The 12,613-nt window shown below is 46.7% G+C and overlaps 1 long non-coding RNA gene across 1 annotated transcript in view; it reads right to left on the bottom strand.

Moving 5' to 3' along the window:
* LOC107535433 (uncharacterized) overlaps positions 1-12,403 on the bottom strand; it is a 103,370-nt gene extending 90,967 nt beyond the window's left edge. The window contains exon 1 of the long non-coding RNA XR_015714374.1: positions 12,268-12,403. This is a non-coding gene — a long non-coding RNA (uncharacterized LOC107535433). The remainder of the gene's footprint in view (positions 1-12,267) is intronic.
* Positions 12,404-12,613: the final 210 nt, after the last annotated feature.

Genomic DNA, 12,613 nt, shown 5'->3' with positions numbered 1-12,613 from the left:
TAATCTGCTTTTCTTGGAGGATAGGGAGGGGAGGGGGTTCAGAATGGAGCAGCTAATAAGCAGGCCAATCACCACGGTGAGAACTGATGATGGCAACTCACCTTTCTTTATACTTCTCTTCGCCAAGGGAGCTGCAGGCTTTTCGAGTTGAACACGTGTATATATCACGTTATGGTTTTTCAGCTCCCATCCCTGCCCTTGGTCTCATGTGCTTCTCACAGCCTCTCCATGAAGCAGCTGCTGACCCATTTCACAGAGGAGGAAACTATGGCCCAGCATCCATTAGCGACACACCCAAGGTTTGCACAGGACACAAGAACACTGCTCCCCTAGTCACAGTCCAGAGTTAATTAACCAAGCTAGTGCCCAATGCTCAGCTTTAGCACCAGTGGAGCTGCAAGGTGGGCACAGGGGCCCTGAGACCCTGCTCCACGGTGGGCAACTGTAGGGCAGAATCACCATCAAATGCGAGTGGAAGAACATAAACTGTGGGGTCAGGGAGGCCTATGTTGAATCCGGCCTGTGCCAGCTGTGTGGTCCCTGGCCATCAGGAAAGACATCTGGGACTCTGTTTTCCTCATCAGTAAAATGAGGCTAGTCTTTATTCATTCAACAAGTGTTTACTGAGCAGTAAGAGACTGTTCTAGACACTGGGAATTCGTTTTAGCAGCAAGTAAAACGAATCCTCTCCCCTCATGGAACTTATATTCTAGTGTGTTCGTTGGAGAAGGCAGGCGGTAACTATCTCATAGAGCCGTTGTAAGGATTAAATATAACTGCACATAGTAGGTGCTGAAGAAATGCTCACCTTTCTGCCTGTCCGGGAGTTCCTCAGGGAGGCCACAAACAAAGGAAGTTTGTTTCTGTTACTTTCCATCTCACCCATTCACTCTCTCGTGGGCCCTCCCTCTCCTCCCAGAGACTGTGCCCAGCTCTTCTGAGCGCTCAAGCCCTACTAGAGTCTTAGACATGGCTGTAAGGCCAGCCGCTCCCAGGGACCATACCTGTTAATAGGGGCTCTGGTAAAGAAACACTTAACCCGAAGGAATAAATCTGAAGCCTGGATTTTCAAGTGGTGTGACAGGCCCTGGGGATCCAGTTTAGATGTCCCTGCCTCATCTGCAAATTGCGCCATGAAGGTGGGCACCTGGTGTGCAGGCAGGTTCTCCAACATAATCAGAGACAGAAGAGCTGGATAGGATGTTGGGAAAGTCAGCTGTTTTCCAGCTGAAATTCTCGAATTTTTACAGGGAGAGGAGAGAAAGGACCTGTGGGCCTGGAACTGGCTCTTCTCTCCCTCCTTCTCCTCCCTCTCTCTCTTTCTCTCTGTCTCTCCGTCCACTGCAACCCTAACAGCAGCAATTTGCAGACCAGAGTTCCAGAGGATTCTAAAGGGGCCCTGCAGCTCTAATTCTCCAGCCAGGTTACTCTAGCCTGAACTCTGACCTCCCACCTGAAATCCAAACGCTGCAGGAAACAGTCCCAAAGTCACAGCTGGCCGACTAGAATCACAGCTTCCACCCCCTGCAGTAGGGTCCTCAGGTCCAATCTTCTGAGACACTGGATTAATTGGGAGTGACCAAAGCCTCCCCAGGAGGTCAGGGGAAGCACCCTGCCCTGCTGGGAGGCAGGATCTAGCACCCCAGAGAGTGAAGCCTTTCATTCTGCTAGGGGATCTCACACTTCAGATGAAGTAAGTCCTGAGAGAGGACACCAAGTACCAGGGATCTTGTTTTGTCCCTGAGGCCAGGGACAGGTGAAGAAGACAGGGGATGCACTCCTGGCCTAGGAAAGAAGCAGAGGAAAAGAGCTAGGAGAGGAGGCACCACTACCCCAGAGAAAAAGGCCACTTACTCAGCATCTGGGTCCTGGCAAAAGGCTTCCCCTAGTGTCTATCGAAGGAAACCGACCTTCTCACACTGGCCCCACACAGCATACATACTCTAATTCAGTAAAGGCTCAGTTAGTGCCCAGATGTGCCAGAGCTCAGCTGGATTCTGGGACACACAACGATGCAGAAGGGGCTCAGGGCTTCATCAGAGGACAACAGGAATTTGGGGACAGCTAAAGATCCATGGGGGAGCTCTTGCTCTGTGAGATGCTCTCTGGCACCTAGGGAAACTGATCCAGCTGCTGTGAGGCTTAGAGACAGTCCTTGCAAAGAGATAATCACCAGAGTAACCACAACTAAGCCCCTGCATGCCTTATCCTTGCCATGCAAGATCCTGCTGCATTGTCACACAAACCCCTTGTGGAAGGTACTATTATTGCTGTTATTATTGCCATTTCACAGAAGAGCAAAATGAGGCTTCAGGGGACTGGAGGGCAGCCCGAGGCTGCCTAGTTACAGATGAAGGAAATGGCATCAAATGCAGATATGCTGCCACACAGACACTCAAAAAGATTTTCAGTGAGGAAACCATTCGACCTTCTGAAAGATGAAATCAGGATAGCTTTGCTGAACCCCAACAATAAACACACTGGGTCTCGCTTCCATTTGGCAAGGGAAGGAGGTGCATCATGAAACTAAGGCTCCCCGGGCTCTAAGCGCTGGCACTACCCAATGCACTTGCACTGTTACCTCACAAACCCTCACCCCAACAGCATCCCAGCAGGAACCAGAGTCAGAGAAGGACTTGCTCGGGATCGGAGCTTCCACCCCGGGTCTGGCGGCACCAAACCAGGTCGCTTTCTCCACACCGATCACCTTCCGAGGAGACACCAACTTTGCAGGACAGATGAACAGGATGGGGGTGGGGGTGGGGGTGACCACATTTAGCAAGGTGAAGAGAGGAGGGAGAAAAGCCAGAAGGAATCCTGTCCATTGTCCTAAGAGCCGGACGGAAGCAGAGGCTTCCTGGAGGAGGTGAGGCTGAGCTGGGAGCCCTGATGCCCCGGGGCTGTGGCTGCACTCGGCACAGTAGAGAGAGTGTCTGCTGCCTCGGACCCAGCTGCTCCTTCAGCAGGATGCTTGGCCACAAACCGCAGAGGCCTCTGGCTAAAGGCAAAGCACTTTTGAAGGCACTGCTAGCAAACGGTTTAATTGCACTAGGCAATCCCTGCCGTCCCCTCAACAGATGAATAGCTGCCCACACAAGGCATTCATTGGAACGGCTTAAAAGCTGCTGTTTATTTACCGTCACAGGGCCGCAACGGCTTGCGCCTCCAATGGGGAGCCGGCGGGCTCGCTGACCCTCCCCCCGCCCTCCCCCTCCACGCCCTCCCCCTCCACGCCCCTCCCCCTCCAGGCCCTTCCTCCCTCCCGCCCCTCCCCCTCCAGGCCCTCCCCCCTCCTGCCCCTCCCCCTCCAACCTCCCACCCCCCTCCCGCCCCTCCCCCTCCAGGCCCCCACCCCGCCTGCCCTCCTTCGGGGAGCGGCGCCGGATCAGCGTTTTTATTTTCTGTTGCCTGATTTATTTGTTCTGTGAAGCTTTCATTTCAACTTGGAGAATGTTCAAAGTAAAGCTCACCCTGTTACAGACTTAATTGGACCATATTTCAGTCGCAGTGCATCTGTTCAGTGTGCCTTCCTCATCCTGGGTCCATAAACTTTTATTAAGTTATATATCAGGGAATATACATATATATTTCACTAACATGTTTGGGATACTTTTTTCTCCTTTTGCCTTCCCCGCCCCCTCCTTTTTTTCTTGTTTTTATTTTCGCCACGGGGGAGGAATGTTGATGGGCACAGCGGGAGATGGAATAAGATTTACTCTATTTCCCTGTTTTTTGTTTAAAACCGAAAGGACAGGGTCACAATAACCTCGCCTGCGCGCGTCGGGCCTCAGAGTGGCGAGGCTGCAGTTTCCCACTCGGGTCAGCGGGTGGGTCTGACGTGCTGCCGCTCAGCCCCCCTCCCCAGCCCCACCTGGATATTTGCCTCTCAATAGCCCAGCTCATCCCCCAGCAGAAAGAGGTGATTAGGAAAACCAGGTAATTCTGAAAAAGAAAACAGACTTAAAGTCCAACAGCGAAAAAACGATTCCCTCAGTCCTGTTTAGTAATTTGAAATACCATTTTAAAATAGATGCAACAGCACCCTGCCACCAGGAGGGAAGACACCCTCCTTTCCTGGGGCGCTGCTTTCTTGGTGGACAATCTGGAGGAGGCTCTGATGGGCTAACCTGTTCCTAAGGTCAGGATGTTACCATAGGCTGGAACGAAAGGTCCCTCCCTTGAAAGCTGTCCTAGATCCGCTGCAGCCCAGGTAAAGACCTTGTTGAACCAAGTAGCAGAGGGTAGGAGAGGACGGTTTTCCCAAAGGAAACCCTGGGAAGCCAGTGAATGTCAGAGAATACAGAGTGGCAACAGTCCAGCAGTGACGATGCTCACCAGTTTCGTGTGTTGAGAGAGCTTCATGCTTCGCAATGTGCACAGCAAAACTCAGACTGAGCTTGCATCCGCAATTTCTGTGTTGGTGTCCACTGAATTTTAACAGCTCATCTAAATTCCCAAGGTCACGGGCAACCCTTTCCAACATTACTCCAACCTGCATATATCCATACATCAAGTCAGCTAATTGGATCCGCTTCAGGCCCTGGGAGAGCATTTTCCTAATAGGTTTGGGGGTTCCCCCATGCCTTCCCCTACAAGTCTACCTTCTCCACCACCCTGGTTCTGGATCTGTTCTCCTGTTTTTTACCGGGGAAGGAGTGCCTCTGCCTTGATCCCCTCTCCCACTTATCACCTAAGGACCTTTACATTCTTTTCTCAGAACCTGGAGAACCTGCCATTTCTGTGCCAAAAGGCTCTCCACAACATCTTCAAAACCTTATGCTTGGAAATCCTTCAGTTAAAGGTTACAAGTGAAAAGAGAATGGACTGGGTGACCAGATAGATCTGGGATTGAAGTCCAGCTCTGCCATTAGTTCTGAGGCTTCAGACAAGTTAGTTAACCTCCCTGAGCCTGTGTGAAATGGATATAATTTAATTACCTGCAGGGTGTCTTGAGGTATAGAGATAGTCAATGTAAAAACATTTAGTGTGGAGCCTAGCACATGGATTTATTAGTAGTAGGAGTAATAGGAGTAGGAGTATGGTAGTATTATTATTATAATATTATAATTATTATTACCAGATTATTTTATTACTAGTATTGTTATACCGTTATTTTACTATTATTATTATTTTACACGTGAAGAAACTGAGCCAAGAGTTTCATTCATCCAATGTCAGTTTTTAAATTTTGTGGAACTGAACATAAATTGTGCGCATGCTCATTGACCTTCACCCACATACAACCACCAGGCACTAAGTGCTCTGAGCAAAGCACATGCAGAATGTTGGGAGCCTAGAGGAGGGACGGCTGGTTGGTAAACTGAGAGAGGCGTCTGAACGGCTGTGTTATTACAGATGGGTTTTGATGAAGGAGCATGTGTTTACCAGGCAAAAAAGAAAGAATGGCATTAAAAGTAGAAAAAACTGATGTATGCAGAAGCCAGGGGATGAAGGGTGCATGGTGTGTTAGGGGCTAATTAGAAGTTCACTGTTCTGTAGGAAATATTGGGTGTGTAAGAAGTGGCTAAAAGGTGAGTCTAAAAACCTAGTGTCATTATTTATTGCTGCTTAATAAGTTATTCCAAAACTTAGCTTAAAGCAATAAACATTTATTATCTCACAGCTTCTGTGGGTTTGGAATCCACATGCGCCTGGCCAGTGCCTCTGATTCAGTCTTGTCTCCAACAAGGGCAGTCAGGGGTGTCAGCAGGGACTGCAGCTGTCTCCAGGATCGGCTGGGACTTGCACTTCCAAGCTCACTCATGGGGCTGTTGGCAGGATTCAGTTCCTCACTAGCTGCTGGACTGAGACTTCCCTCAGTTCCTTGCTATGTGGGATTCTCGGACAGGGCAGCTGGCTTCATCATAGTGAGCAAAGTGGAGGTAAGAGAGCACGGCAGTGCCAGCAAGGTGAAAGTCAAGGTCTTTTTTTAATCTCAGATGTACCATCGCATACCTTTGCCATATCCCACTGGTGAGAACTTGGTCAGGGGAGAGAACTGCACAGGGGGTGGATATGAGGAGAGTGCCTACCACTCCTAGGCTAGGGAATTGCGAAGGCATTTATATAAGCTCAGCCAAGGAACTTGGACTTTACTTTGTGAGCTATGGAAAGCTACTAAAAAATTTCGAACAGTGGGGAGTGAAATACCTGATGCAATTAGATTTGTATTTTAGATTGGATCACTCTGGCAGCAACTGGAGGAAGGGTTCCAGAGGGAAAGATCAGAGATAAGAGCAGCTGGGAGCCTATGGGGCCACTCCAGGCAGGAGATGATGGGGCTTGATCCAAAGCAGTGAGAGAAGAAGTCAGATAAATAAAAACAATACGTCTGATAGGAGTGAGGAAGGGAAGCCAGACAAGCCTAACTCCAAAGTGAATTAGCTGAGTAATCCATGTCCAGGGACAATATGACCAGGAAACCTTGAAGATAAGCAGTTCTGAGGTGCAATTGAGCAAGAGATATTGGGCCCTGGACTAATCTGAAATTGCCCCGTAATGGCAAACAGGAACCACAACTCAGGCAGCTGTGCTGGTCCTTTCTTTGCAGCCTTCTATCATCTGTTAAAGAGCTCAGACTTAGACACAGATGGCATGGGCCCTAATCCGGTTCTGTCACTCACTAATGATGTAGCCTGGAATAAATTATTGTCTTTCTAAGTTTCTTTATCAAAAATGGGGAAAGTGCTGGAATTTACCTTACCACGATGATGATGAGAATGAAATAAGATAACCTATGCAGTGTCTGGCACTTGGTTTTGGCTATTAGGAATATTTTCTGACACTGTGTGGGTGCCTGCATTACTCTGGGGCTCAGCTCTAGCACCCTTCACATCTCACCTAGAGATGTGCAGAGCCCTGTAATTGCAGGTAAGTTCACCCATATCCCAGTCCTGGCCCTTGAGGACAGCTGTTGCACCCACGGCAGTTACTTTTAATTAGATCTTAATTCTTGTACTATTTCATTTTTGTGTTTTTTGACTCCTTAGGAGATGATGTTTAGAATATATTTTGTGACCACCCCTGTCTTCAACGGATAATTCTAAAAGGCCCCTTTCACCATTTCTTCGCCCTCCACAGAGCTCAGAGAACCTTATGAATAGCAAGAAATGTCCTCTTTAAGGAGCAAGCCTTCGTTGCTTCATGTATTCCACAAATGTGTATGGAAGATGGACTGTGTGCACAGGCTCCTTGCCAGGTACTGGGATGTAACAGTGAACAGGACCCGTTCCAGCTGAGATGTGCTCTAGGTTGGTTCCTGAATCATGGGCCTTGCTCTCCAGTGGAGGAGTAGATAAGAAAGAAACAATTAGTGCACAGAAGGAAACAAGCAGCAGTGGGTAGTTAGGAGAGGCATCTTAAAGGGGGGGAACTAGCTACTTCAAGAGCAGAGCAAGGGCATTCCAGGCCAAGGAAGTCCAAGTGCAGAGACTGCGCTTGGAGATGGCTTGGAGGCTCCAGGCATTGGAATAGCCATAAAGCAGCACTGCTCCAAAGAAATGTAATGTGAGCCACGTATGGGATTCTAAAATCTCACAGTCACCTTTTAAAAAATAAAAATGCACAGATGAAATTAATGTATTTTATTTAACCCAATATAATGTTTATAATTTGTTATAGCCATGTTAAAAAAAAAAAGAAAAAGAAAAAGTAAACAGGTAAAATTAATAGATTTTATTTAACTCAATAAATCCAAAATATTGTTGTTGCAACATTCAGTCAATAAAAGAAATTAGTGTTATATTTTATATACCTTTCTTGGTGCTAATTCTTCCAATATGTATTTTATACTTAGAGCACATCTCAACTGAAATGAGACACAGTTCAGTCGCTCAGGAGCCACATGTGGCCAGTGGTTCCCACGCTGGATAGTGTAGCCCTAATAAGTGAGGGGATACTTCATGAGATGGGATTGAGGAGACAGACACAGCTGCTCATACAAAGCCTGTGGGATGTGGTAAAAAGGTTGGATGTCATTCTAACTAATGGGAACTCCTATGTGAAGAATGGTTCCCAGGGTTGTAAAACGGGACTCAAAGAGTGCAGCTAGGAGCCATTGTAGTTGTATAAGTGAAAGATAGGGGCTTGAACAAAAGTATTGGCAATGAGCACAGTAACAGTTAACCCAGTATTGCGGGGAAGGGTTTACTTTACATGGATTAACTCATTTAACACTCACAATGCCCTGTGAGGAAGGTACTATGTTATCCTATTTTCCAGATGAGAAACTGAGGCAAAGATAGGAGCAGAGAAGGTATTTTGACATGAGGCAGTTCCAAAGGCCTGCTCTCGGCCACTATGTTGTACTACCTTTATGACAGAGACAAAAAGACTGACGTGATATTCATATGGAGGAGGAACCGAGGGGAACTGCTGATGGATTGGAAGCAAAGACTGGGGAGATGGGAGGAATGAATGAGCACTCCACAGTTTCTTGCTTGATCAGTCTGTTAGAGAGACATGCTTATTGTTGGTGGTGCAGAGAAAGGAGAAAGTTGAGGAGGAACAGTATGAGTTGCAAATGAAGAGCTGACACTGGAGATGCCTGTGGAGATGCCTAGGAGACCAGCAGCTGGGAAGGTCAGTTGGCAGTTGGATGTAAGTAGCCACTGTGGAGGACAGGTCTGGTTGTAAGATGAACATTTGGAAGTCGTAAGCATGTAGAATGCATTTGGGAAAAGCGAGAGCTCACTTAGGGAGGGAAAATAAAAGGGGCCTAGCACCAACTTTTCAGGTCTTCCAAAAGTAGAGGTCTAGGAGAAGCACAACCACATTGACATTGCTCCTTCACTATTTCCACATGCAGCTCTTTCTGCTAGAAACTCTCCCTATTCTCTATTTGCCAGCCTCTTACTTGTCTAGATCCAGCTCAAAAGTCATCTCCTCTAGAGGTTGCCTCATACTCTCTGAGGCTAAGTTGGCTATTGTCTCCTATATTAGGTTTCTGGGGCCGCTGTAACAAATTATCACACAGCAGGTAGCTTGAACAGCAGAAACAGATTCTTTTAGTTTCAGAAGCTAGAAGTCCAAAATCAAGGTGTCCACAGGGCCAGGCTCCCTCCAAAGGCTCTAGGAGGGAATCCTTCCCTGCTTCTTCCACTTTCCTTGGCTTGTGGCAGCATCACTCAGTTTCTGCCTCTGTCTTCACATGGCCTTCTCATCTGTGTCTTTGTCTCTCCTCTACGTGTGTTTTATAAGGACACTTGTCATTGGATTTAGGTCCAATCCCAATAATCCAGGATGATTTTATCTATATATCCGTAATTAAATTACATATACAAATGTAATTTAGTAAAAATACCAAATAAGGTAACATTCACAGGTTCTAGGGTGAGGACACAGACATATCCTTCTGGGGCCACTAGTCAACATCCTACCCATCCTTTGAGCTTGTTCATCTCTTTGCAGTTACCTACAATACAGCAAATAATGGAGATCATAACTGATTCTATTCCAACAAGAACATTCATTCTCAACAGAGAGAATATTGCCCCCAAGGGGGAGAAAATCATTCGAGGAGGGAAAGGAGATAACTTTTTATAAAGTACAGCTATACATACAGTACATGGACAAATATACAGTTTATGTCTGGTATTAAAATTTCATGGTGGGAGGAAATTAGCGGGGGGAAAGCCTAAGAAGACTCTGGGGATGAGAGGTAGGGGTTGGTAATAGAAAAAAAAAAGTCTGAGAAACACTGAACTAGAATATTCTTCCCCAAAGGTAGTTACCATGTCATGTCCATCCTTGTAAATATCACCACACTCCCACCCCCATGCACACACATACTCACATGCCAATAGCACCAGCACAGGGCTAAGAACAGAAAAAATGGCTTGGATAAATTAGTGACAAAGATCTGCCTTCCTCCTGTTCTTAGATGCTTCATTTAAAGTTTAACTGGAGTGACCAGTGCAGTCATGGGGCAGAGCCAGGTCTAAACTCGGCCTCACCCTCCAGTTACTCTGCCTTTCTGTCTGTCTCCGCTCTGCCTTTACCCGCCTGACAGAACATTTTGAATTATGGTCTTTAATAGGCATCTATTTTACAGCCTAAAGTCACAAAGTCTAACGATTTGAAATATCACTACCGCAGCCGTCGTTCCCTTCAGAACTCTACATATTTAAACAGAATTTCAGTTACCAGAAAAACTCATCTTTAGAGGGGAAAAAAGGGAAGGGTGAGGGTAGGAAATCCACTGATTTAATGTTTTATCGAGAGGAAAAGAGTGTAGAGCGAGGCTTGCTGAACATCAAATGGGCTCCAGTGCGGTGAATTTAACAAGGCAGAGAGCAGCGCAAATTGGAAGATTTAAAACTCTGAAGTTTAAACATCACTTTTGTTTTCCCAAGCTCTAGATATTAATAACACTGTTGTGCAAATTATAAGTCTTTCCTTTTTAGGAGACGGGGGAAATTAAACATTTACATAAACCAATTGATTGCAATTCCGATGGCAGCCATTTCCAAGTTCCCTTTCCTCTGTGCCATCTCTCCTGGCCAAATGAATAACATCGCCTCATTATAGGGGACCCATCCTCGGCTGCACTGTATGGCGTTTGAAAGACTCACTCTCCTTTTCCCCAACATCTATTTATCTTGTTCCTTCTTACAGTAACTGCTGATCCCTGGCCCACACCCTTATCACCATTTTTCTGAAGAGCAATTATTCATTAATTGTTCTACTTTGTTTCAATCTCTTTATCCTTCAATCCATCCAGAATTCTTTCCCTCCACTTGTCTATTAAATTATCTTTTCCATCATGACACGTCTCTACTCAGGAATCCGAGATGAGTCTCTGTTGCCTGTAAAACGAATCCCCAAATCCTCAACTAGGCTTTCAGGACCCTCTACATGCCCTCCACACTGGGGCATGACCTATGTCTTCTGCTCCTGGATTCTTGCCCTATTCTCTAGCCAAGCGAGAATCCTCCCTATACTCCCAGATATATCTACCCCATTCTTATCTCCAGGTCTCTGACCCTGCTGGGTCCTCTGCCTGAAATGCCTTCTCCTTTCATTTCATTCATCCTATGCTTTCTTCTCCTTCAAAGGCTGCTGGGCCAGGGTGGGGGCTGGAGAGGGAGCAAAAAAGAAAAAAGGAAAAAAAAAACTCATGGACACAGACCACAGTATGGTGGTTGCGGGCGGGGAGATAGAGGAAGGTGGAGGAGGGTACAGGAGGGATAAGTGGTGATGAACAGAGACTCGACTTGGGGCGGTGAACACACAGTACAGTGTACAGATGATGTGTTATAGCATTGCGTACCTGAAACCTATAGAATTTTGGAAACTAGTGTCAGCCCCAATAAAAAATAAAACATTAAAAAAAATTATTTTTAAACCACAAAGGCGGCCTCAGACACCAGCTTCTTCACAAGCTTTGGATGCTCTAGCCCATTCCAAGAAAGGGGTTTAACACAGAACCATGTTCTGTCCACACACTTCACCCCTAGCATTCAGCAAGGAGCTTGCTAACTGATGAAGACATATTTTATATCATGGTTGGACCAAATGGTAAGAAACAGTGCTGGGCCATTTTGTTTGATAATTACTACCATTAGTAGAATTGTATTAACCACCATTTATTAAGGACCTACCATGAGTCACCTCACATATGAATTTATATTGTTTAATCCTCACAAGCAACCCTGCATGTTAGTGATATGCAATCAGAAAATACGGGGAAGGGAAGGATAATGGAGAGGAAGCATATATTTTTCTAATTCTATCTCTGTCCTTGGCTGTATATAGAGACCTTAATAATATCTCATTTCATCTCTTTCCATTCTTTCATCAATGAACATGTAATCTCGGATTTTGGATTCCAAAATGGTGGCAGACTGAGTGGAAGCTACACTGACATTCTCCCAGGACCAAAGTGGAATTACAATTAAAATACAGAAAACCATCCTAAATAATCAGCTGAAAACTAGCAGGAGAGCACCCTCATAACCAAGGATGAAAAATGGAGACCACATAGAGGCTGGTAGGAAGTACCCAGGCACCAGAGGGCTGGCCGGGCTCCCACAGGCAGCAGCTGAAGGTCCAGAGGGAGAGCTCAGCTGTGGGGGTTCCCACTGAGGACTCTGGGGCCTAAACCCCAGCCTGGGCTTCCCAGCCAAGAGCGCCAGAACTGAGAAAGGTGCCCACATAACATCTGGCTGTGAAAAGCAGCAGGGTTTCTGTCTGCTAGGGAGAGACAGCTGGAAATGCGGGCACCCTCTTAAAGAGCCAAAGCACAAAGTTTTGTGTGCAGCCACTCACCTTGGGCTCCAGCAGAGCAAGGGCAGCATGGACTGGAGCTGTGTGGGGAGAATCCACAGGTGAGGCTTGGGAGGATAGAGCTCAGAGGGCAGCTATCTGGATTCTGTGCTGGGTTGTTCCCCCATATGGCAGAAGACATCTTTCTCAGGCAGACATTTACCATCTCAGCAGCTTTTGCCTGGGAGGGAAGCAATTGCCCCGCCCATTGAGAACCTCTCACCCCACCCTCTGGAGTTTCTACAGCCAGATGCTCAGACTGAATAAAAATCAGCTGCCCCACTCTGTGGAATTTCTACAGCCTGAGGCTCATTAAGAATGTGAATAACAATCAGCCTCTGGGTGCTTT

The sequence above is a fragment of the Miniopterus natalensis genome, chromosome 4 (assembly GCF_054644295.1).
Source record: "Miniopterus natalensis isolate mMinNat1 chromosome 4, mMinNat1.hap1, whole genome shotgun sequence".
NCBI classification, from domain to species: domain Eukaryota; kingdom Metazoa; phylum Chordata; class Mammalia; order Chiroptera; family Miniopteridae; genus Miniopterus; species Miniopterus natalensis.
The sequence above is the reverse complement of the archived record's forward strand: the minus strand, read 5'-3'. Positions and strand labels throughout refer to the sequence as shown.